At 50.0% G+C, this 26,530-nt stretch overlaps 1 long non-coding RNA gene across 1 annotated transcript; it reads left to right on the forward strand.

The window, feature by feature from the left end:
* The first annotated feature begins 4,546 nt into the window (after positions 1 to 4,546).
* Positions 4,547 to 19,882, forward strand: LOC130602716 (uncharacterized). Its single transcript, XR_008972969.1, has 2 exons — positions 4,547 to 4,647; positions 18,597 to 19,882. It is a non-coding gene; the product is annotated as an uncharacterized LOC130602716 (long non-coding RNA).
* The last annotated feature ends 6,648 nt before the right edge of the window (positions 19,883 to 26,530 follow it).

The raw sequence follows: 26,530 nt of genomic DNA on the forward strand, positions 1-26,530 counted from the left end.
CTACTTGTTCAGTACTTTGGCTTCTGGATGCAGCAGGAAGTTGCCCGGTGGTACCAGCTCATACCCTCAGCTCTTCCAAGGAGAGAAATCCAAATGCTTGGGCAGGTTCAGTGTCACTTGTGTTTAAGTTGACAGGTTTAAGATGCAGTGTGGGGTTTGGAGCCAGTGCAGAAACAAGAGGATGGATTTTGTAAGCCTTGCTGCACATCATACAGTTGCCCTGACATGAGCAGATGCATGGCAGGAGAGCGCATTAACAGCCGGTCTCCCCTGCCCAAAAGACATGATGCAATTTCTCAGGCCTGTCCCCTTGTTTGACATACTCATTGCAAACCTGAAAGAGCCTGTTCTGAAACCTAAAATAAGGTTCTCTTCTTAAACCTGATTTCTAGGGGCAGGAGCGTTAAGAAGCTGCTGCTTTTCTGTGTGTTGCAGGAGAGTTATCTGATAACTGCAGGAATCTGAGGCAAAGCACGCTGAGCTCCAGCTTCCTTGTCATGAGCTTGCCAGTATAAACAACTGTGGCCCGTGAGTCTCTTCCTGTAAACTGCTTCAGAAAACAGCCCTGAAATGGAAGATCCCTGCGTCCCTGAGACAGGAGCGAGCATGGGAATTCCTGTCCTAAAGCACAGAGCCCACTTAAGGTCCAATTTAGCTCTTGATTCTTATCCACTGTTCTCTCCAGGTATGTGCCTGACAGAGGGACTTTTGTTCTTGCATATTTGTTGTGATGTTTACTAAAGAGGGAGAGGGGAAGGAATTGGGGGTTTTTCTGGCAAAAAGGGGAATTTCCTGGTTATGACTAATGCCACAAGCACAATGGCAGCCTCTGTGTCAAAAAATATTGGGGGTTTTTCCTTGCTGATGTTTTGAAAAGTATGAGTCGGAAACATGGGCTATATTTAATGTGGCGTCATGGATACCTTTGTAAGTCCTTTTCTATCCTGCTCTTTTCATGTTTTAAACACGGGTCTTGTTCTGGTTAGGCACAATCCAGCTCATAGGTACTGCCAAAAGAAGCTGAGGGAATATCTTAGTGCAGGTGGGTGATCAGTGTGCAGATGAAAGGTCCTGATCTTGTCCCTGGCGAATGTGAGTGGCATCAGTGCTGGCGAGAGGTAAGGCTTGTAGCACTAAGCATGGCAGTACCTGCAGAATAAAGTCCTGGTGCTGCACCGTGCCTTGAATCCCAATGGCAGTCACACACATTGTCCCTTTGGTAGAGAGCTGATGGGGTTTAGTACCGGTATCTGATTGCTCCTGAACACTGGTCTTGCCTGTGGCAGAGGGGCTGCTCTCTGGGGAAGTCAATGCTTTTGCTGCTGTTATCCTCAAAGAAGCAGCGAGTGATGCCTTGTAAGGGGAAAGGGACAGGATTTACCTTTGCAAGAGGCGTTGGGATAAATCTATGAGCTGCTGGTACCATGGAGGAAGGGAGTTCTGCTTCATAGGCCCACCACAGAGACTTCCCTTTAATGCTCTCCAGGGCCCTGAGCACAGTAAGCACGTGAGGACACTGATGCTTTGTGCAAATAAACACCTCTTTCAGAACCTTGATCCTGGCAGTTGTCAATGGTTTATTAAAGCCTAGAATGGGCTCGGGCATCACAATGCCTTACTTACAAATGCCCTTGGGGCACTTTAAACTAGTGGCAGCCACAGCCTTGTGTATAGAAAGATGTAGAACTGTAAAAGTTCCTACCTGTAACTAGACTGATTCTTGAGGGTTTTGTAGAAAAATTATTGTTATTTGTAAAACTCAGAATAAAATCTGGAATTATCTTAAAATGGAGCATTCTCATATGGGGTTTTTTACGCCTTCTTGTTTTTGGGGTGCTTTACATCTTTATGTTTAGGACATTCTGTATAGCAGAGCTGCTTCATTTTTGGTGATCTTACAGGCTTTACCTTCCTTGATCTTGTATGATTTATAATGACTGTTTTCCATGATTCTTTTGTTGAATACTTCTCTAAGCAAAGCGATGGCCTGAGACAACCCGGCTGGTGACAAAGTCCCACATTGCTGCTGCCTCGTTGCCCCCACAGTGGGATGGGGAGAGGAATCAGGGAAAAGGTAAAACCTGTGGGTTGAGATAAGATCAGTTTAATAATTCAAGTAACATCATCTAGTGCGGGATAACCCCTTTGGCTGGCTCAGGTCAGGGTTCCAGCTCTGCTTCCTCCTGGCTTCTTGTGCCCCTCGTCACTGGCAGTGTTCAAGGCCAGGTGGGACAGAGACTTGGGTGCCATGGTTTGGTGTGATGTGTCCTTGCCCGTGGCAGGGGGTTGGAACTGGATGATCTTAAGGTCCTTTCCAACCCAAACCATTCTGTGGAGGACTGGAAGTGCTTGATCAGGGTAAAAGCTACTTAGCAACAACTAAACCATGGGAGCGTTATCAGCATTGTTCTCAGACTAGAGCCAAAACACAGCACTGCACCAGCTACTGGGAAGAAAATTTACTCTATCTAAAGGTCCTTTCCAGCCCTAACTGTGCTATGATTCTGTGTTCCCACGTGAAACAAGCACACAAGCTGTGCAAACGTTGCTGCTCCATTCAGTCTGGGGGGTTCCCCTCCATGTGCAGCATTCAGCTGTGTGCCTGTGGAGAAGCAGAAGTACCACCAGCACAGCATCGTATTTCTATAGAACCATAGAATAGTTTGGGTTGGAAAGGACCTTGAGATCATCCAGTTCCAACCCCCCTGCCATGGGCAGGGACACCTCACACTAAACCATGGCACCCAAGGCTCTGTCCAACCTGGCCTTGAACACTGCCAGGGATGGAGCATTCACAGTCTCCCTGGGCAACCCATTCCAGTGCCTCACCACCCTCACAGGAAAGAATTTCCTCCTTATATCCGATCTAAACTTCCCCTGTTTCAGTTTTAACCCGTTACCCCTTGTCCTGTCACTACAGTCGCTAATGAAGAGTCCCTCCCCAGCATCCCTATAGGTCAGCTCAGTTTGGTTCATTGCAGGTTTAAGAAACAAGTTGGGGATTCTCCCCCTCTGCTTCACTCTGTGAGACCACCCCCCCCCCCCCCCCCCCGCAGTCCTGATCCAGCGCTGGGGCAGCAGCACAAGAGGGACGTGGAGCTGCTGGAGCGAGGCCAGAGGAGGCCATGGAGATGCTGTGAGGGCTGGAGCAGCTCTGCTCTGGAGCCAGGCTGAGAGAGCTGGGCTGGGGCAGCCTGGAGAAGAGCAGACCCACGGAGAGCTGGCAGCAGCGCTTGTGCAATCCCTGCCGGCCACTGGGATCCAGGGCTGAGCCCCCACCTTGCTCTTCCCCTTGCAAACCAACCCAGGAACGTGACATCCCCGTGGCCTCCAGCAGCCTGTGTGCTGCGGGGCTGCTTGGGTTTGGGGTCTTTCTTCTGGGGGGGGGGGGTGGCTGTGAGGTGCATTCTGCACAGCCCTGTGCAGAAACGAGTGCTCCTGTGAAGAGAACCATGGAATCCCAGGTTGGAAGGGACAATAGGGATCATCTGGACCAACCTTTCTAGGCAAAGCACAACCTAGATGAGACGTCCCAGCGCCATGTCCAGCCAAATCTTAACAGTGTCCAACGCTGGGGAATCCACCACTTCCCTGAGGGGATTGTTCCCATGGCTGATTGTTCTCACTGTGAAGAATTTCCCTCTTGTGTCCAGTGGGAAAACACCCCAAAAGAGGGGCTGTGCTCAGAACCCCCTGCGCTACCTGCTGCTCGCTGCTCTGGTACAGCTTTACTTCGAGGCAAGGTAAATAACAGGAGTGATAAGCAGGAAATGCCAAGATGAGGGATTACATCCCTGGAGAAACCAGCTCTGAAGCATGCAGTCGTTCCCTGGAGCGTGCAGAAGGACTAGAGCAGAACATCTGGGGAGGAGGCTCCTTGTTCCTGCTGATTGCTCCTCTCCCCCAGCTGTGTTGGACGGGGATGCTCTTTCACTGTTGACTCGTGCTTCTGAGGCATCTTAATTGTGACCATCTGGAGGGTTCTTTGGCCCTGGGGCGAATTAACTTGATTCCCTTTTGATTTATCCATGAATTGTCCTCAGCCATCAGAAATCTTATGGCTCGGGTGTTCTTACAGCTCCTGCTGACACAAACGGGGCTGGTTAGAAGGAGTTCTCCTGTTGGGAGGCCGCTGTTTTCCCATGAAGGAAGTTGCTCCTCACATCCCAAGCACCCCATCTCCAGGTCCCAAATCAACCCCCCTCACCCTCGGGGTCGGCTCTTTCGCACCTCGAGGGGTGCAGGGCTGCGGTCCCTCTGCCTGCTGCGGGTCACGGCGAGCACCGGGAAGCACCGGCCTCGGTCGGTGCCATGCGGACCAGTGCAGGCTCTGCCCCAGCGCCCATCGCGGTGCCGCCGCTCCGGGTTCCGCCCCGGCCCGAGCCGAGCCTCCCGCAGCCCCTTCCCCTGAGGGCGGCCGCGGCCGGGCCCGGCCCCTCTGCGCAGGGAAAGGGAAAGCGAAAGGAGCGCGGGGCCGGGCAGCGGGAGGTAAGCGGCGGACCCCGCGCAAGCCGCGCTGCGGGGAGCGGCGGGACCGGGGGAGCATCGCGGACGGAGCTGGATGCGTGAGCGGGCTGCGGGGTCAGGGGAGATGCGGCCCCGGTTCCCGTCGTGGCTCCGCGGTTCCCTCCTCCTCCCCCGCCGCGGGTGAGTGTGAGCGCGGCTGAAATCAGCGCTGTTTCTGACGCTTCCTCCATCCCTGCCCGCTGCTCTGCCCGGGGATGCCGGCGCTCCTCGGCTCTGGAGTTGTCCTTCATGTACGTGCCCCCGGAGCGAGCAGGGCTGCAGGGAGGTGCGGTTCATCCCATTCCAGGTGCCTGGGTTTGAGTTTCCAGTTGCTTTTAACTCTGCCGTTGTCAGTTGTTTGAGCTGAAAACGTTCCGTCCTGGATGCGCGCCTCAGCTTGGTATTTACTGATTCTAGTCCAGCCAAGAGGGAGGCAAGGACTGACCCTTGTGTCCCAGGTGGCCCTGGTGGTGGTGATCTCTCCTTGGAGCAGCACAGCCTGCCCAGCTTCCCTCTGCTCCGAGCAAGGAATGTGCCTTTGGGAAGGGAGAATAGATTCTGTTGCCCAAGTAGAAGATGATTTGCACATCCTATGAGCTTTATTTCCCCTGTTTTATGTCAGGTCAAGTCATGATTGTAGCTCTGGTGCCTTCCTCTGGGGACTGCAGAGGGCAGTGGCACCCGCAAGACACCCGTGGCTCCGGGCGCTGCTGCAGGAGCTGCCCCAGAGCAGCGCCCATCGGCGGGGGAGAGCCCTGGGGAGCAGCGTGTGGGTCACTGCGGCCCTCACTGGGGCTGCCTTGCTCTAAGGGAGGTCTCTGCAGGTTATTGTGTGTGCTGGTGGCTGTCGGGGGCTGTCCTGGTGTCCTCTGTGCTGGCACTGCCTGGCCATGGCATTGGGAATGTCCGTTCCAGACAAGACACAAATGAGGGTGCTGAGGCGCTGGCACAGGGTGCCCAGAGAAGCTGTGGCTGCCCCATCCCTGGCAGTGTTCAAGGCCAGGTTGGACACAGGGGCTTGGAGCAAGCTGCTCTGGTGGAAGGTGTCCCTGCCCGTGGCAGGGACTGGAGCTGGAGGAGCTTTAAGGTCTCTTCCAACACAAACCAGGCTGGGATTCTGTGATTCTGATACCCACTGTGAGGCTTCCCTTACACTACCCTGATGGCGAACACCATCAGCTGTCCAGCAATGCAAAACAGCCTCGGTCAGGCTCAGCACTGCTCAAAAGATGATGTGAGCCAAGCACAGTGCGCTTCTGCCTTTAAAAAGGCTGCAGAGCACCCTGCGGGGGCACTTGGGCACTCTGAAGAGCTTCCAGGTCCTGAGCAGTCCTGGAAGAAGAACAGCAGCTCTGAGAGGTCTTGGAGGAGCAGCTCAGGTTGAGGATATGGGGCTGCTGGTCCTATTGCAGCGGTCAGGAAGAAATGAATGCACTGAGTTCAGCTTTACGAGTCTGATCAAAGTCTTGTGCCAGAGCATTGCCTTGAGCACTTGGAAGCATGCGTGGTTTATGTCCAGCCTCTTTGCCTTCCTCCGCACTCAGCATCTTTTCTCTTGCCTGCTGGAAGTGCAGCTTGCACTTGTCCCTTTTCCTCAATGGGCTGTTCCCCTGTTCTTGTTTAAGCCCAGTGCTGGCTGTACCCAATAGCTGTGCTGTGTGACACATAGCCTGTGCCAAGCTTGTGCCTGCAGTGACTGTCTTACCCTTGGGGCCCAGAGCCCCAGTGCCAGCCCTCAGCTCACAAAGCCTGGGCACAGATCCGTGTTGTTTCTGCCCATTTCTTTTCCCTCTGGAAGCCAAAGCCAGCCTCAGGCAGTGGCTTTGAGATGTCGGGTGGGAGCCACATCTCTTCCTCGCCCTGGGACCCTTGCACAGAGCCCATTGACTTCACCCCTGTGTTGGGTTTATCCCCAGGGCTAGAGGTCAAGTTCAGGTTGAGGAAAGGAAGAGCAGGTTCTTCCCTCTAGAGCTCAGGTAAGCCAACCCTGCAGTCATTCTTCAGCAGATTAATGATTAGTCCAGCTTGATACCGTGCTGTTACTTGCCAGGTCTGCTGTGATGTGACAGCAAAGAGCTTTAACATAGGCTGCAGCATGGAAACACATGAAAACACAACTGGCTTTGGTTCTGTGCCACTCCTGGCCCCATAACGCATGTCAGCAGCATCGTGGGGCTTCCTCTCCTTGGTGACCCAGGGGGTCTGTGGTCGCCTTTTCATCACGTGTGGTAGGTCAGGAGTTTCAGCCTCCTGCCCCATGTTTGTCACGGCTTGTTCAAGAGCTGACACCCATCCCACCCTTTCCTGTCTCATCTTGATGCTGCCGTAGCAGCCACGCTTATCGCTGCACAGCAGCCGTGGACATGTGCCAAATACAACCCCAGCCTGGGCCAGCTCCGCTACAACAGCTTAAAATAAACCAAACCGAGTTTTTCCTATTAAATGCTCCAGGCTTTTCAGCTGAAGGTGCTGTGGAGCACTGGTGGGAATCACTGGGTGCCAAATGCAGGGCTGCGAGACAGGAGGAAGCCTGGAAGGGCGGTTGTGTGCATGGGAGATGGAGAACAGAGGTTTGCAGAAGTGAGCCAGGTCGGGTGGGGAAAGCACGGCTGGGTTTGATTGAAGAAACAAGCAGAGATGGTGTCAGAGCACTCTGCCCTTGCTAGGCTGTGGTTGAGGGAGGGAAGAGCAGGTTCTTCCCTCCTGAGCTCAGATACGCTCCCCCTGCAGTCATTCTTTAGCAGATTAGTAAAGCTCAGCCCGGTTTCATACCGTGCTATTACTTGCCTGGCGCTGCTGTGCCTTGCGGAGGTCCAGCGGAGCCAGCGCCTGCTGTTGTGGGATCACCTCCTCCTGTGTCTCCCCCTTGGGTCGGTATCTGAGGGCACCCAAGGGAACCTGTGTTTACACGTGAGATGAGTTTATCACGATACACAACTCCTGTAACCACGTTTTGCCACCCAGTTTGTGCTGTGCAGGACAGAAGTTGTGTTCATGAGCGCAGTAACTTGCTCTGCTCATGAGCCCATCCATCCCCACTAATCCATCCATGTATCATCTATTCCTCCTCCAGCAATGCCAGCCTTGCTCAGATCCCTTCCAACCCAAACCATTCTAGGACTTTAGCAAAGTATATAGAATCATAGAATCACAGAATAGTTCAGGTTGGAAAGGACCTTAAGATCACCCAGTTCCAACCCCCTGCCATGGGCAGGGACACCTCACACTAAACCATCTCACCCAAGGCTTTGTCCAGCCTGGCCTTGAACACCGCCAGGGATGGAGCATTCACAGCCTCCCTGGGCAACCCATTCCAGTGCCTCAGCACCCTAACAATATCCACAACTTATCCTTGTGCTGCTAAATTTAAGAGCCCAAATAACACTGTGCCCCTGGAGGAAGGGGAATGCCTTGTGTGACTTTACTGACCTTAGTGGTCTAGAGAAAAGCCTCAGGGCAGCTTCTCTTCTCTTCTTTACCAGCTCCTGGGAGCATCAGTCTCCTGCTGTTGGAGGCGATGGTTTCATGGGTGAGATGCTGTTGTTTCAAGTGAACCCTACCGAAGGAGGTTTTATACAAGTTATGCAACTTCAGTGGTGTTCCTCTGGTGCACAGTTCATTAACCCAGTGATTAAGCTGAATCAAGCTCACTCGCTTTCCCTTATAAGCACCTTGTTTTCTATCAGCAAATTGGCAAGGGCTGCAAAACCAGTTCTGCCACTCGTTTACAGGAAAGGGTTCATCTTATTTACGGTAGATCTTAACTCACTGGGTGAACCAGAGGTGCCTGCTGGCACCTCCATGTGAATCAGCAGCTTTGCTCCTGACTCTACAGATGAAACAGCATTTGCCTCATCCCATGGTGCAGAGCGGGGAAATCCAGCTGCCCTTGTGTGTCTGGACCAAACCCCTGGTGGATGCTGCAGGAATGTGTCCCAGTCCCACTGAGTCCACAGGCAGGTCCCACAGTTTAGGAGTTACCAAGCAGCCGGTGGATGAAAGGCAACCACACCATCGGGCCTCTGAGAGTGAGAGCACACCAGGAGCCTGAAAACAGAATTCAGTTTTAATCTGGAGAAAACTGAGTTTTATCAGTCTCCATTTATCACATTTCTGTCTGTGTAGCCTCTTGGAGTTAATGATTTCCAGAGGATATTGGTCCCCAGACGGGCTGCACAGTGGAAAGGCTGCATTAGGGACTATTTATTGTCACTAGGGCAGCAGCGTGTGTGCGGGCTCCTTTATGCAGCAGCTGTTTCTGCTCCCCCGACTTTCTGCTGCTGAGGAAGTGGCTTTGCAGAGCATCCCCGTTGCAGGTTGACTGATGTGATTTTGCTTCTAGTGATGTGTTATTATGGATGTGTTAGATCGAGTAGATGTGCAGCAGCAAGATGGAACTGGAAGTGTTCAGGGTTGGACATGGCAGGGGTTGGAACCGGGTGAGCTTTAAGGTCCCTTCCAAAACAAACCAGTCCGTAACTCTGTTACCCATCTGCTTTTAATGCACATTGATAAGTTGCTGTTTATCACCTATATCTGGTTTTGTCAATGTATTAGGTTGTGGTTTAAGTCTTTTTGTTGCTGATGGATGATGAAACATGCCTGAATGCAGCAGGCTCTTGTGAGGTTAGTGATGATGGAGATGGCTGGAGCTGGTGAAGCTGACCTGATTTTATGCCCCTTATGAGACAAGGGTAACTGAAAGCGACATAAAACAAGCAGGCATTGAAATTCCACGTGTGGTATTTGCATGGATCAAGGCTCCCTTCTGTGAGCCTTTCCTGGGGGAGCAATGCCACCTCTTTTCCTCGACAAGGATGGACCAGCCCCATTTGCAGCCTAGGCAGTGCCACGGCTGCTGCTCCCGAGAGGGTTTAACTGAGCAGTGGAGAAACCAACATGTGTTTGTGCTGAGATAATGGGGCAGAGAAGAGATTAGATAGAGAGAAAGGATTGTTCTATCCATTCAACCCTTGGAGTTCAGCCCCCAGGAGAAGCCAGAGCAGATGCAGGGAGGAGGATCACGGGTCAGGGGCAGTGCTGCTGCTGCTGCTCCATTTCGCTTCCTCACTAACGTGCACTAATTTTTGCATCCTGGCATTTTTGCCTCCCTTTCAGGAGGAAAAGGCACAGCCAAAAGCCTTTTGGGGAGGTCAGGAACCGCAGCAGCAACTGTTCCATTTTGAGAGGCTTTTCTGGCACAATAAACAGCATTGTATGAAATAGCTGACACTTCCCAAGTAGCCATTGCATCACCTTCCTCTGCACAAGTATTGTGGTTAATAAAAGTCGAGTGTGTGACAACCTGCCCATAACAGCATAAAGACAGGAGGTTCTGCAGCACATGAAGGTGCTCTGGAAGAGCTGCCTCTAAAAGAGCTTTAACATGTATTACCCTCCTCCGAAACTGGTTGTATTGGTTCCAATAGATGAAGAACAGTGCACTGTAATCGTGTGAGAGTGTCCCACAGGTACTTTAAGCTGGAATCACCTGCAGCAAAGCTCTTCCTCTCTTCTGCCTTCCCTAAGAGCTCCTGCCACCCCCGGGCATCCCTCTCCAGCTGGCACACATTGGATGGGGCTTGGAGCAAGCTGCTCTTGTGGAAGGTGTCCCTGCCCGTGGCAGGGGTTGGAGCTGGGGGAGCCTTAAGGTGCCCTCAATCCAACAGTCTATGATTCTGTGGTTTCCAAGCAGCTGTAGTGCAAACTCCCACTCCTCTCCATCCACACCCCGAGCCGTCCCAGCTGAGCTGCTGAGCCTTATTGCCAGCACTCTGTTCAAAGCCAATTTGGTTTCTTCTCTGTCAAGCAAACAACAGACTTACGAGCTGAAGCAGGTTTTCTTGTGTCAACAACATAATCTGCAAGTCCTCCTTGTGCTGATTTCCTTGTTTAGAGAGAACCCTCTGTTTGCCATAGCGCACATCCCTCATGTGCAGGGAGCGGCTGCTGTTTGCCATGGTGGAGTCACCACTGCTATTTTAAGGCACTGATGCCCCAGGTGAGTTTCTCAGCTGGGAAATGACTCCTTTATTTGCAGGGGTTGAGCAGTGAGCCCTCCCTCCTCTTTCTGAGCTCCCCTCCTCCCTAGCTGGGTACAGCCCCAGGTGGAGAGGAGCTTTGCCATTGACCTCAGCAGATCACAGCTCACCCTGCAGCTTCCTTTAGATGCAGCACTCCAGAGGACCCTCAAGCTTTGCTCTTGTCTTTGGAGAGGAAAGCATTCCCAAAGCGCTTTTTCTTGCAGTTTTTTGATACTCAGCCCATTTCAGATGAAGCTTAGGTGAGTCCTGCCCTGGGTATAATGCTTGGCTGCACACCAGCAAACCCAGACTTGTGACCTTCATTACAGGACTCACGCCATTGGCTCGGGTTTTGTTTGGTATGTTTGAGAGGAATGGAGGATGCTGTCTCCCAGCCAGAATAAACAGAACTGAGACAGTTTGGGGGGGCAGGGGGGAAGTGTATCTATTTGTTGAAGTACTTCTTACTCTATAATTTATCTTGTCCTTTGTTTAGAACCAAGAGCAGACACAGAGCAAGGGACAAAAAAGCTTCTATGTGTGTCCAGTGATACGATATTCACTATTATAGTACAAAATCTGCTCTTTTGCCTCCAAAGCACGATGGGGAAATGAAAAACGTATCCATTGTGGCTGCCCCTATTTTCTTATTGAAGTAATACAGCTGGAATGTGGATAAGCTGCTGCCCTGGGAGTCATGTCTGTAGCTGCTGCTTGCTGTATGCTCTGGTTGTGGGGTTAGGTGCACACCAAGGCAGAGATGTGCACCACTGCCCTGTCCCCCTTCTCCTCACACCCTGCTTTCCATTAGAGGCCATTTGGGCTGGACTGGAGCATCCAGGTCTTCATCCAAACAGAGACAGTTGGAGAAGCAGAGCCAGGCTTGCCAGCCCACCTTATAAATACCCTTAACTCAAAGGCTGGCTGACTGCAGACCATGCAGCCACGTTTCTGAGCCTCTGCTTGCCCTAGGATGAGTTTTGCCTTCCTCATGTGCCAATGGCCCCACCGCAGGAGCCGGGCAGGTGCTGGCTGCGGTGAGCTGGGGACTTGCGCGGTATCTTGAGCCTGAGGAAGGTGAACCCAAGAAGGTGACTGTGCTGTGGTGAGCCCCGTGGCTGTGTTATGGCCTTGAGCAGGAAGGACTGTAGCTTCCAAGTGAACTTTCTGTTTGTTCGGGCTTGCAACGTTGCCGTGTTTGCCTTGGATGTGTTTCTGTGTACGTGTCTGGTTTCCTCCTGGCACTGCCGTTTCTGAGAGCTGAGTGCATCACAGTATCACAGTATGCTAGAGATTGGAAGGGACCTCGAAAGATCATCTAGTCCAATCCTCCTGCCGGAGCAGGAACACCTAGATAATGTTACACAGGAATGTGTCCAGGCGGGTTTTGAATGTCTCCAGAGAAGGGGACTCCACAACCTCCCTGGGCAGCCTGTTCCAGTGTTCCGTCACCCTCACTGAGAAGAAGTTTCTTCTCAAGTGGAACCTCTTGTGTTCCAGTTTGTACCCATTACCCCTTGTCCTATCATGGCAGAAACAGCCCTGATGGCTGAGGCCATGTTAGCAGGAGCTTTCCTTTGTCATTGGTATAATGCTGGAAAGAACACCCTGCTCCTCCAGCTCCAACCCCTGCCACGGGCAGGGACCCCTTCCACTAGAGCAGCTTGCTCCAAGCCCCTGTGTCCAACCTGGCCTTGAGCACTGCCAGGGATGGGGCAGCCACAGCTTCTCTGGGCACCCTGTGCCAGCGCCTCAGCACCCTCACAGGGAAGAATTCTGTGGGTGCCTCTATCACAGTGGGTTGAATTAACAGGAATTAGACACCCTGAGAGCAAATCCTGTGGTTTGAAGGAACAAACCCAATCACGATGATCAGGGTTACTGTGGTGAGGAGTGTCCATGGTTGCTTTAAACCTGGCGGGGTAGGTAGTGCCAGGTATCCTTGGAGCCAGGCGAAGGGTCACTATGCCATAAATAAGAAGTCATGATGTACTGCACGAACCTTGAGTCACCAGGATGGGAAATACTGCTTCTTGTAAATCGGTGCAAAGCGGAGCTGAGCAGCACACAGCCTGGCAGAGGCTGTTTTGGGTTGGTCTGCACAAAGAGAGCAGCTAAGCCCATAGCGGGGTACCCTTTTGCCAGAAAACTGGCAAAGCAAAACTATCTTGGCTTTTTTGATGGAGCTTGGAGCAAGCTGCTCTAGTGGGAGACGTCCCTCCCCATGGTAGGGGTTGGAACTGGATGAGCTTTAAGGTCCCTTCCAATCCAAACCAGTCTGGGATTCTATGATGATGTTTCTCTCATGGAATGCTTCAAGAGCATTTCAACCTACTGGAAATGAAAAGCATCACTGAGGGAACTTCCTTGGAAATCACATGGCTGCAAGCAAAGTGCTTTGTCAGAACAAGCAGATTGACTGAACAGGTTTGTCTCATCCTCGGGCTTACACAGTGAAGTGGGCAGTGTGCTTCATACCCAGTTAGCTGCGGCCTAATAGCAAGGGTAATTTTGGCTGCTGGGCTGCACACAGAAAACTGCTCTCACGTCCGGGTATTGTAAAATGCACTCAGAAAAAAATTGAACTCTCTTGCTAAGTTAATCCTGCTCTGCAGCATCACAAGTTGCTGATGGAGGTCTCTTTGATTTAATCAGCACTGTTTAATGAGCGCAGCTAGCACTTTGGAGCTGTGTTTCAACCAGCATTTCCTAGACTTATGTATGTAATTTAGTTTCATTTTAGCCTTGCTAGGTTCACCCTGAAATAACCCTTCCAGCTGCCATGGGAAGCATCTTTTCCTGTCCAGCAACAGGAAGAAATGGCCCAAGTCAGTCTGACTTTTGGGCAGTGAGGGGGAAATAAAGCCTTCCCTTTATGGATCTCTGACAGCCTTGCAACATAATAGATTTGAAAAGGAGTATTCAGTTGGGACGCTTCCCAAGGTCCTTAGCCATAGCTTTTAGCCTTGTCTCCTTTGCTTCCAGAGCGCTGCCCTGCCCTGGTTTGGTCCTTGTAGAGCAATCTGCAGCCCTGGGGCACTGGCACATGTGAAGCATTTGCAGCCTTTTGCGGTTTCATATCTTCAGCCCTTTTCATCTGAACCTCTCTGATTGCCCCATAAACATTAATGAATTGTTTTAGTATGCATCACCTGGCTAGCAAGAGTGTCGGTATTCCTGTTTTATAGATGATGAAAGTACAAAATAGAGAGGAAAAGCAAATAGCAGCAGGTTTCCTGATGCTAATCTTCAGCTTCAAGCGTTGCTTCATGCTTCCTGTTGATGTAGAGAGTTCCCACCATGACCTTCATTATAGCGTTGGTTCACATGATTAAGGTGAATGAAATTATCAGAGTTACTTATCTAGGCAGGCAGCTTAGGTTTTCCATACTCCTGCATTTGATTTCTTGTTTTAATTTCATTGCTAGAATGAATTAAGGCTTGATTAAGGCGATAGAAGGAGATGTTTGGGTGCTCCCAAGATAAAGCATTCTTCCTTGCCCACGCACTGATATTCCAACTCTCCCTCCGGCGCTTGCAGTGCTGGCAGGTAGCTCCAAAGGCTTGCTCCTGTGGTTACCTCCGCTATCTCCCACCTCTGATTAATTGTTCTCAAGTAATTGCCTTTCAATTGCCTCCTGCTTTCTTCTCCGCAGTCAGGAGTGCAGGGCTGAGGTCTCCCTGCTTGCGGGGCGCTCTGTCTGCCAGAGCTGTGAGTGATGGCTTTAGCTCATCCTCATTGCCACCGTATCCTCACCAGGTATCTGGGCCCTTGGGAGCCTTAGGAATTGCACTTTCCATTGAGAAATGCAGCACTGGACGTTTTAAGGGAATGAGGGAATAAGGGAGGGGGCTCACACAGGAAAGCCCGGAATCACGTGAATTCCCAACAGATGCATTTTGGTTGGAACCATCAGAAACTGGAAATATGAGTCAACAGTTTATCCCATGTGAGGCTGACTCGGCTGTTTCTCAGGGCTGCAATAGCTGCCAGCAGTGCCCTGTCCCTCACTGCAGCCCTGCCCTGCCTTTTGCACTCGCAGGTGGGTGATGCCTGATTAACGTGGATGAGGGAGGAGCTGAGTGTTGCAGCATCAGCTGAGAATTAGGCATGGTCTATCCTCATGCCTCATGCACACCTCTGCTGCTGCACCAGAGGCTGGGCCAGGTTGGAGCAGGAGCTGAGGGTGCATATGGAGTCTCTTCTCCTTGGCAATCCCGTGTCTTTCAGGTTTCAAGGCTTTTGGGTGATTTTGCTGTGAGAAAGCTGACTGCATTCACCTGACATGGGAACAGCAAGAGCTTGAGGCAGCATTTGCATGTCAAGCAGGAAAAAAGTTGAAGAGTCGAAGCAGCCATTGATAAAAGGAAGAAAAACACTTGAGTACATTGAATGGGACATCTAGTCTAGGCCTTGCTTTGCCTAGAAGGTTGGAGCAGGTGATCTTTGAGGTTGCTTCCACCCTGGGATTCTAGGATTGAATGTTCTCTGTGTTTGATGCTCTGAATGTTTCAGCCTGGTGGCCTCCATCACACAAGTACGCTCACCCCCTCCTCCCGTGGTGTGCTGTATTAATAACTACACGCTGAGCTCTGCATGCGGGGAGCTGCAGCCCTCCCAGAGCTTGGGGACCCAAGAGGGTGAATGAGCAAAGCCCCAGGAACATCTCATCCATGGCTGTTGAGACTTGGAGCTGGTTTTGGAGCCTGAGTTTAGCAGAACGCAGCACCACCGAGCCTACTTTCTGTGCTTTATTAACAGATGAGAGCAGGGGATTAAAGAGGTCAATCCTCTGCTGTTGTAAACTGGCATGTGCAAGCTTCGTATCTGCACTTGCTTGATGTGCATTGAAAAGTCTTGCATGGACCTTGTGTACTATAGGGTTGGAGTTGGGGATTTGTCAGAAAACAGAATTTCTGCCTTTAGCATCCGTTGGAGCATGTGTCTGCTCACGGTGCTTCTGCACTTACACCCCGCCAGTGTCATTTCCACTGCCTTCCTTTCTGCCTTCAAGCAGGGCAATAACTCAGAGCACTGGCACATAACAGTGCTCAGTGAAGTCCTCAGCAGGATGGGGAACTCAACGCAGGCCTCACAATGGACATAAAAAGGGAGGAAAACCAGCAGTGCTTTCAGTCTGCAAAGCATGTACCCAGCAGGAAGCCACCTGGGAACTGCCTTCCCATGGGGAAGCACCCAAATCCTTGCCCTTTCAGCTCTGAAGGGGCTGGATCTGCTCTACGGAGATAGTTTTTGATGGGCTCTTAGTAAATAAGTGGGGTCCCCCCTGCCCAGCCTTTTCCACCCGCCCTGGGAGCTGGCACCCACCATAAGAACTGCAGCAACTGGAGCACGCAGATAGGCACGACGCCAAGGCAAAGATGCCTTTTGCTTGACCTAGGAAGAGCAAAAACGTTGAGTATGGGAAAAAAGAGAGAGAGACCCTTGGAGGAAGTTCTGAAAAATCACATAAATAATTCTGTGAACTTGGCCGCTGTACAGCGGCGGTGCTGGAAATAGCTGCACAACCCAGGCTGAGCCGTGGTGAGCAGAGCTTCAGAGAGCTGTGGTTTCTGAAGCGTGAGGAGCAGGGTGAGAGGAGGAAGGTGATGCCGCAGCTCATGGCGAGGGCTCGCTCTGTTTTGGTGAAGTTGCCTCCTTTATCATCTCGCACATTTGAAGGTCAACTTCAAGCTTGCATTTCTTGGCTTGGTTTTAGATGGGCTCCAAAGGTGCTTGCTTGAGCTTGGAAAAGAAAAGCCATAAGCAAATGAAACAGTCTCTGCAGGAAACTTTGACATAAGTTCTGTGACTCAACCTACTGATATTAGCAGTATTATGTAAGTTGGCCTTGACGTTTTCTTCTTGTCTTGTCAGTGTGTTGACGGATGTTAATGGAGATAAAAGAATTTGTCGGGTATGAAGCTGAAATCCCACATTGTCAGGTTTTTCAGTCACCCTTTCTAAATACAGCATAGGAAGGGTCTCCAGTGAGCCCCTCTCTGAGGGCAGTCACCCACTGTGGTGCTCCTTAGTATCAAAACAGGGCAGGGTGCGTCAGGAAACAGGGCTGCATCCCCTGGGGACAGACTTGTTTGTGGTCATGAACGTCCATGGGATAGCACCAAGGTTAAGTTAAAGGTTAAATACATTGTGCTGTGAGTGGTGCAGGTTGGCTGAGGACTCTGACCACGGAAGTGAGGTCAGGAGGTGCAAAAGTTCCTTAGAAACTTCATGGGTTGATGGTGGCTCAGGTGGACACAGGTCAGGGGCTGAGAAAACCCCAAGTATTTCATCTCATTTCCACAAGACAGCTGCTCTTGGTGGGGTTTCTTGTTATAATAAACACAACTGAAGCCCTTTATTTTGGGTTTATATTTATACGGGGTGATTTATGCTGGTGGGAAATTCCCTTTTGATCTAAATCACGTTTCCTGAGACAAAAGCGCGGTGATGAGCAAGCTCCAAACAACTCAGATTTCAACATTTGTTTTAGTTGTTTGAGACAAACAATGCTCTGCACATTGAAGTATTTGATTTCATCTCGTTTCGTGATGTAGTTGAGTCACCCCTTTATGTTCATGTGCTTTCTATTGCTAACCAGCGCTGGCTGTGTACAAGGCGCAGGTGACGGATGCTGTGGGAGTGATGCCAGCTCATGTGGCTTTCCACTGACTCCATAAATAAGTAGGACTGCCACCAGCCCTCGCTGTTGTGCAGGGAAATTCAGCTGAAACACGGTTGGAAGCCCTGTAAATGCAGGATACAACCACAGCTGCTTCCCAGGATGATGCCTGAGTTCATCCTACCCGAACGGGAATGGCTGAGAAGTGAGGAAGCTTCTGCAAAGGACTTGTCCTGGGGTTTACATCAGCTATTTCCAACCTTCTTTTGAGTGGTTGGTGGTTGTTGCTTATTAATATTGGTCAAGGAATTTTACATCATCCAGCGGGTGTGTTTTAGGTTAGGGCTGGCTGCTGACAGGAAAGCATTAAGCAGTGCCTTTGCATGAATGAAAGAGAATAAGCTGAAATGCACGCCAAGTACAATGTTTTAGAGCACCAGAACAATCTGATCTACTACTTATTTACATTCCCTTTTCCAGAAGCTGAAAACGATGGAAATAAAGCTGAAGGCTGGAGCTTATCCCCATGCCAGAGCCATCTCCTGGGTCTTCAGCAGCGCAGAATTCCTTGTCTTGGTTCGCATTTCTCATTGTATGCAATGTGCTTGAGTTTCATTGCTTGGGTAGCCATAAACTCCAGAGCTTCAGATACCTCCTTGCTCTATTCCTAGCCAGCAGCAAGCCCTGCGTTAGTCATTGTGATGCACAGGACAAGGCATGGAAAGCCTGCAAGTCCCAGCATGACCGAACACCTCCAGCTCGTTCTTGTTACAAGCTGGACATTGTCACATCCAAGTGTTTAAGCATTATCTTGGGTCATGCAGAAAGCAGATCTTAGACAGTAAAAGCACCTTTGGACAGCACAGGAGGTAAGGAATATGTGAAATTGGTTTTCACAGTGAGCTGAGGAGGCAGAAATGGGTAAACTTTGGGGAAGCAGAGGCTCTGCGAGGACACCCACGGCTCTTGGTGGAGGGTTACAGAAGTTTTAGGCTCCCCAGTTTAGGTTTTTCACCTTCCAGCTGGACCGTGAGGAGAGAATCCTTGTCTTGGAAGTGACCTCAGGGTAGGAGCCTTAGAAAATGCAGTTCTCCATCTTCACGTCTTGCCGTGGTGATGCCTTCTGCAGGGCAGACCCTGCTGTCCACTGAAGGTAACACTGTCAGCTGGTTTGGTACCAGTGCGGTAAAAATGTGTGCGTGTGTGTAAATATAAATATAAATATATATATATAAAAATAATATAAAATATAATATAACATAATATATCATAATATAATAAATATATATCTAAATATATATCTAAATATAACACTTTCAGGGAGAATGGGTATCGGCATGTAAAGAAATCAATACATTTTGGCGAAGAAAGAATTCTTTTTACCAGCTGATCTAAGAATACAGTAATATTCAATATGCTAACATTGCCCCTTTCTTTACAGCTCCTGATCCATGGTTTATAGCCAGAAGAGGCACGGGATGAAGCCAGAGCTGGGAAAGGTCCCTGTTGGAAGCAGGGATGTGGATGCTCGTGGAGCCGCGGTTGATGGGCTGCACACCCGGAGCCTGGGCAGTGGCCATGGGGAAGCTTTCACCGTGCAGCAGCTGTTGGGTGGCTGTTGTGACAAGGGGACACTGCAGGGAAAAGCAGAAGAAAGTCGGTTGAGTCACTCCTGCTCCTGCATCCAGGCTCTGAGCCACGCGCTTTGCAACTGGGAAAGACTAAGATCTTAGTTCTGGCGTTTCTCATGCCTGCTGCAGCCAGAACACAGCCTGTGCCTGCTCTTCGTGGGGGCGTTGGGAATGCTGGCATTGCAGCTGTGTGGTTTTAGGTCACTTCCAGAGAAGTGGATTCATTCTCATGGAAGCAGCCAACTGCCTCGGCACGCAGCCGTGGTGTGAGGCAATGAAGGACGGTTGCCACCTCACATCGCGTCGCTGTTGGAGGTTTTGACCTTGTTTGTGTCTGTTACTGCTGGATTTACCTTCACTGACGTTCAAACTCTGACCCTACCAAGGTCGTTATCAGGTCCCTCTGGATTTCAGTGGCCAAATGACCAAAACCAGGGATCCCAGCAAGGGCTTCCCCTGCCTAGCGCAAAAGAAAGACCAACCTCGGCTGAACTAACTCATCCCACTTCAATCCCTCTCTTCAGGAGCACGTTTCGCCTTCCTGGAACTACTTGGTTCATTAGAAATCGGCTTGTGAATGTATCAGGAATGTAAAGCTCGTATTCCCACAGGCACATGGGGACATGGTGGAATGAATGTGTATATTGTATCTCTACAATATAGCCTCTGGGGTTGTCACACTATTTGAAGGAGGTTTGAAACAGGGACTTCACTAACTGAGCAACTATATGTAGGTTTCTTATCCTAAAATACAGTGCTATACCTACTCAGATATTATTTAGAAAGCATTTGATAAGTAGCATCATCTGCACTGAAAATTAAATTAAGGATGTTAAAGAGGAGTTTAATAAAACAGGTTTTGGGAAAAAAAACAAACATCTTTGAAGATCCACATTTTAGTTCAGATTTCAGATGCAGATTTCCTCAAGGATGCTGGCAGGATGCATTTCTCCTTTGTATATGTAAGATTTGTCCATATAGGCCATTATACAGCTCCTTTCAAGCTGAGTCTTATCCTGGAATACAGCAAAAGCCAGATATAAGATATGAAACTGGAGATGACCACATTTCATACTGCATAAAATGCACCTCTGGAGTTTTCAGTTCTTCTTTTTTGATATATTACAAATGTATTTATAAAGTATTGTGGCTGATGAGCTAAAAAAGGGGGGGGGGGGGGGGAGAGAGATCAAAAAAAAGAGGCAGAATCCCTGTGGCTTTGGATATATTCACTTCAAGTTTGTGGTTACTGTTTCCCAGGCTGCTTAGAGGTGAGTGTAAGTTCAGTCATCGTATTGCTGCTTCACCGGTCCCTGCTGGTGTTTCTAAATGACTCTGAGAGATGGTGAAAAACAGACCTGTAGTGAATTGCATCCTCCTTGTTATGTGTTTTAAGATGGGGACACAACACAGAACCCGTGTGCCCGGATCACACTCATTCCTTGCCCTCCTCCATCCCTGCAGCCTGCGGTGGGTGCAAACCCCCTGCGTTCTCCTCTGAATTAACTGCATTACCTGTGGCTCCAGCCACGCCGGTTTCCTCCTTTGCACTAGAAATCCTGCGTTAGGTAGTGGTGATGGAGACCCAGATTTGTGTTTGATGGAAGGTAAAGAGCTGCTCGGGGTGGAAGCCACAGTCACTGTGCACAGGACCCCCATCTGCTGCAAGCATTCAAGTGTTGTGAACAGAGACATCCTGAGCAGCACTTCCCTTTCTCACTGCTGTTATCTGTGCACCCACTCTCTAAACCCCTCTTTTCAAAGTCCAAACAGCTTTTTCCTCCTTAATCTTTGAGAGGTTTTACTTTAACATCATTAAACTTCACTGCCCAATTCCAAAGCAGATTGGGATGAAGCAGCTGACAGGTGAGAATATAAGTTACAAACTGCTACTGAAGAAACACCCGCAATAAAACAGCCTCTCCAAATGTGTTTTTAGACAGCATACAATACCCTGAGTTACAATAGGAAGAAGCAGGAAGTCCCTGTTTGGCAGAGTTATGTTAGGAATTAAACCAAGCCCAGTCTCTGGGTACAGCCAAGGAAGGCTGTTGTCTGTTGGCTCGTGTGGTCGGTTGCTGCGGTGCTGGGATGTATTTATGTGGTTTATGATGTAAATATAAGTAAGCAGAAACATAAACCTGCCCCTCTACTTGGGTCTTCTAAAATAAACCTGCACAACTACAGATCTGGAGGGAGGTGACGCAGATGCTACAGCCGGAACAAGCACAAGTGTCCCTACTCGCAGCCTTCTGTGCTGGCCCCATAGGCATGAGTCGGGGGTCACTTTATTCTGGGGGTGTCTTGTGATCCCCATGTATGAGACCAATATGAACCCATGTCCCAAAGCAACTTTTGGTGCTGGATAGGAGCTCAGTGCTAATTTGCCCCAGTGCTTCTGTAACTCTTCCTGCCATCCATCCACATTTGGGTACCAAGCTGCAATGTGTCCTCTACACTTTGCCATGCTCTTTAGTCTGCATCTTACTCCTACCACTTACACATTCATTTACTAAGCCAAAATAGTCCTTAATGCCAAGCATAAGTAACGATCCTTTTGGTTTTAATGTTTTCTCCTCTGGGTAGAAAACAATTCAAACGTGCCAGCAGGAAGCCAGACTTTGCACTTTGCAACTGAGGGGTTGTTCTCCCTATTGCAGCTTTTGCATGAGAGGGAAAATGGTGTCTTAAATATGAAGTGCTCCATGAATCATTCCCACTCGTGTGTTTCCATTGGCATCCTTATACCCTTGGTGATACAGAGCCTGGCTCAGACCTCTCACTTTCCCACTCACTATAAAGCAGGAGTGACTGTGTGTGGAAGGAGGTGCCTGGATGTGAAACCAGCTGAGAAATATCCCGGCCACTTCTCTTTTCCCACCAGTAGATATTGCTTCAGTTCCCATTTCCTGATACTGCCTCTTTCATCGACTTCAAGCCCTTTTCATCACTTACTTGCCAAGGATCTCTCAGCCTTGGACCAAGACATACTTTAACTATTTGAAATTAAGTCCTTGCTATGGATGCTGGGGAGGGACTCTTCATTAGGGACTGTAGTGACAGGACAAGGGGTAACGGGTTCAAACTGAAACAGGGGAAGTTTAGATTGGATCTAAGGAGGAAATTCTTTCCTGTGAGGGTGGTGAGACACTGGAATGGGTTGCCCAGGGAGGTTGTGAATGCTCCATCCCTGGCAGTGTTCAAGGCCAGGTTGGACAAAGCCTTGGGTGCCATGGTTTAGTGTGAGGTGTCCCTGCCCATGGCAGGGGGTTAGAACTGGGTGATCTTCAGGTCCTTTCCAACCCGAACTATTCTATGATTCAATGATTCTATTCCTGTTGCATTTTGTCTTCAAACAGGCATTTATCATCCCTTCTATATTTTGATGACTACAAGCAATACAAGCTAGAGTAAAATACTTTCACCACGCTACCTGGCCATGGGGATAACCTCTCTTCTTCGCACCTGACTTTCCCCACTCTTTTTAGCTAGACCCTTCTTTCTTTTCTCTTTCACCAAACCTTGGGCCACTTCCCTGACCTTTAACATTAAACAGACACCAACTGGTATCTCAGATACCCTGTACAGTGTGTGTCAGACCATTAGATAGTCGCTGGGATCCTTGCTGTGAATAGGACCTGCAGTCCCGCTCCCACCAGCTCACCCCACCTTGCTGTTTGTGTCTTTTTGGGGTATTTAACTAGTGCTGGTCCCACCACAGTGCCCAGGGCCTCATTTGCCACCAGGGATGGTGCTGCCATTTGGGGGTCACAGTGCACCATGGTGAGGAGGGGGAGGAAGGTGGTTCTGGTGATGGTGCAACACACAGGGTCTGGGTGATGATTCCTGCTCTGCTTTGTGTGTCCTTTCCCCTAGGCTGTTAGACCAAGCACACCTCAGTATCTGTGCAGACTCTCACAGTTCAATGCTGATTTTGGCCAGGAGCCTTGGTGCTGCTTCAACATAAAAACCAGTTGGAATTTGGTTGTTTGCAAGAGACACTTCAGCGGGCATCACCAGAAAAGAGCTGATTCAGACCCAAAGCTGGCTTTTAGGCTCTGGCAGCCCCACGCTGCATCACTGAGCTGGTCCCTCCTGCCCTAGGCATCCCTAGATCCCACCACCAGGTATTGCTGCCACCAAAGCTCCTCTCATAAATCAGCTTCTGCATTGCAGTGCGTTGCTCCTGATGGTACTCCAGGTAGGAAATCAGTAGGAAGGATCAGGCTGGAAATGGGGTTTGGGACCTGGCTCCTGAGTGTTCTTTGCTGCCTGTTTGCATTCAACTGTCCCCAAAGCCCCTGACCTTTGCAGCTATTATTTTCAGAGTTCTAAGGAAAAGGAAATAGGAAGTAGAGCTGCTGCAGTGCATTTTTGTATGGGTTCTGGTGTGCTCCCATGTGTTGCTGTTTATCTTGTGAGTGGGTTTTGTTGTCATTTGCATTTAAGTATTGTGATCAGCACCTGCAGCTCTTTGCCTCAGCTCAGCTCCCTGCCATGCTCTGGGTTTTCCATGGAGCAGCTTAGCCAGGGGCATGCCTCACTGGCTATATCCTGCTTATTAGTAAGGGCTGTGTATGATGTTTTTTAGCACAGAAAAGGAGCCAGGGGGGCTGCTTATCTGAAAGCAGAGCTCCTGGGGTGGCACACCACAAAGTGATGTGCAGCAGAGCCAGGCTGGGAGCTGGCATCGCATCGCCTCCTCCTTGCACCAGGTACTTTGATATTGCTTGATGTTTTTATTGCTTGTTACCCAAGGATAGAAGTGCTTGACATAAACTAGGAGTGCGGTCCTGCTAGTGGGGATGTGTTGGGTTTGGGGAGGTGACCTCCAGCTAATATACTGGGGCACTAGGATGAGAAATAAGGGCAGGTAAACTACAGGGTCTGGGGTTTAATAAGTCTTGATCTGGGGTGTCTAATGTCTTAGAAATGTATCTAAGGAAGCCTTCATATTGTTGATTGAACTGCGTGTGGCTTAAAAGGGCTACAGTCATTCTTGGGTTTAATTCCCTGTTACCCTCGGATTAGAATCTTGCCTGCAGGCAATGCTGTGTGCTGGGCACTTGTTGGGGATGGACCTGGTGGGATGATTAATGAATACCTGCAGGGATAAGAACAAAACCAAACGTTTATGCAGCAATCAGCCTGCCAGACCGTGAGTAATGATAGAGTCACTTCCCACCCCATGGGCGAGATGTGGAGTGAAAGGAAAGGATATTAGCTGCAGGGAAAGGACAATATACCAGGAAGCAAGTGCTTAGTCCTTCAGGTATGGCCTTACCTGATGCCCACAGGGGCTTCTGGCAACCCTCTGCTGCAGCAGCATCAGGCTGCACTCTCCAGCCAGGCAGGCTATAGAATTGCTGTGATAGAAAGCGGCTTAGGCTAAACCCACCCTGCCTAGAGAGGCACTTCTACAGCCACCACCTCAAGCGAAACCAGGGAGCTCTCAACTGCAGAATCTCAAGCAGCCTCACAGGACGCACCCTGATTTATGCACCAAATACCAGGAAAGGCTCTCGCTCTGTTTGTCGCTTTGCAGGCGGTGACGGTTGCTCCAGCATGTGCAGTAAGTCATGCCTGGCACCTCCGTTCAGGAAACAGTGGTTTGCTCAGCAGACGTGCGAGTTGTTATCATGTAGAGCATGAGCCTTTCTCATAGCTGCTCTCCATTCACTGGGCCGGTTTCGGAGCAGGAGGGCTCTGCACAGAGGGCACTGGTGATACGTGCAGCACAGGACGTGTCCTGAGTGCAGGCTCTGGAGTGTTCTGTTGGGTTTTGACACCGTAGCGAGTCGGTTTTCCTGCAGGGCTGGGCTCGCATCCTGCAGACCTCGAGGTTCCTGTTCCTCCATCGCAACGCGCCTCAGGTCTGCTGAACGCAGAGGGTTCACTGTGAAGCTGCCACTGAAGTGGCTGCAGCCACACCTGGGTTGTTAGTGTGTGAGGGGTGTTGAAAGTCCCTTCCAGCCCCTTACCAAGAGGGCAGGGCTGTGCCGAGTGGATGCTGTGCCCATCCCATGGGTGGGAAGGCAGCAGTGGGTTTCCTGCTCCGTCCTGTTGAGGATATAGACCCACTGCTTAGCTGGGATCATTCCCTTGCGGAGCTGTTTGTCAGGGATGGGGATGAGGGGGCTCTGCCAGCAAAGCTCTTCACACCTCTCCATGAGGAATTGTTGTTTTGAGGGAGGGAAAACTTCCTGAAGACAGGAATTGCCTTCAAGCTTTGCTACCAGCACATGCTCATGGCTTTCATGTGCTGCTGCTGACATCAGAGCAGAGATTCCAGAGTGCTGGGATGGACCCAGCAGCAAACAGGATCTGGGAATTCAGTTGGCTCTGGTATGGCTGAGTAGGGGTATTACCTAGGTAGGTCCAAGCCTTTTTAAATCAATGGGGAAAACGTCTGGAGTCCTAGCTGTAGGGCACAATAACACTAAATTAGCTAAGAAAGGGCAGTTTAATAACAGCGCCTAAATTAAGCACACCCCAACCCGTGATACGGTCAGTCACGAGATGAAAATTTAAAATAGGTTCAAGAACATAACTTGTAATTCCTGTGGGGTTTTTAAGTCCTCTTCCTCTTCTCAGTGGTAGTTTTCATCTCTCTGGCTCCTGGAGAAAAATCGGTATCAGTGAGAGACTGATCACCCATGCATGGGCTGTGCATGTAGCATCAGTGAGCTGTGCTGGTTTGGACCATTCCCCTTGCCTAGCTGGGTAGCATGAAGTACAGCAGCTGGTCCTTGTAGAACTTTTGCAACCCTTGTGGTTCCAATCATATTGCGTAGGCGACATTGGGGATGCTTTTGGTATGGCTCAGATGCAGCTGCTGATTGTTGGTGTGAGCTTGATGGATGCTGCATGTTAGTACATATAAACTACGTGAGATCTCTTCATGTGATGCAGCTTGTGCTGGGATTTTTGGCATGCAGCCTGAGATGATACAGATGATACTGTTCCATGAACATTAGGCAGATGAAGTACGGCTTTGCTGTGGACCCAGCCTGCACTGGGTCAGCTGAGACCTCACTATGGAGTGTGTGGAGCTATGGGACAGAGGAAATGATGGTGTGAATCATTCAGTCACCCTGGTACACCCCTGAGAAAGTCAGTTGTGGCCTTCCAGAAGCATGCATGCACAGAAGATGCTCCCAAAAGAAGCACCAGAGAGGGTGCTGCATGCAGAAGGGGAGAAGCACTGGTGAGACTCCCCCAAAGGTGATGGCAAAGGATTGCTCTGGGCAGGACTGGCAGCTGCTGGATATAGCACTCAGTTATTATTTGTGTGCAATGCGTATGTGCTAACATGGTTCACTTGATGCATTTAAGCGATGCCCCAGGTTATCTATGCCATCTCCCTTCAGATCTTTAATAATATCCTAAAAACCAGCCACAAGCCTGGGATCAAGCCAGCACAGTCCACGCTTCACTCCCCGCTCCCTCTGCTTTCTTCAGCAATGATGCTGATGAAAACAAAGTCCTGCCTGTCTGGATTTGGCTCCACAATGGATTTCTTCTGCCTAAAGACTGTTGGTGAAATGTTTATTGGTTTTAGCTCATGACAGAACAAACTCAGTGAAACAGATTCTTGTAATGCAGATATCAGAACTGGGCAGGTTCAGTGTCCGTGCCTGTGGTTAGTCTGGGTTTCGCTATTTAATAGCCCTGCTTGCAAAGAGCTAATGTGTAATGCTTGTGCTGGGTTCATTCTGAATTAAGGCCAGCATCCTTATGCTAT

This window comes from Pezoporus wallicus, unplaced genomic scaffold (genome assembly GCF_028554395.1).
Source record: "Pezoporus wallicus isolate ANWC-B61680 ecotype Strahan unplaced genomic scaffold, APGP_CSIRO_Pwel_v1 contig_9052, whole genome shotgun sequence".
Classification (NCBI taxonomy): domain Eukaryota; kingdom Metazoa; phylum Chordata; class Aves; order Psittaciformes; family Psittacidae; genus Pezoporus; species Pezoporus wallicus.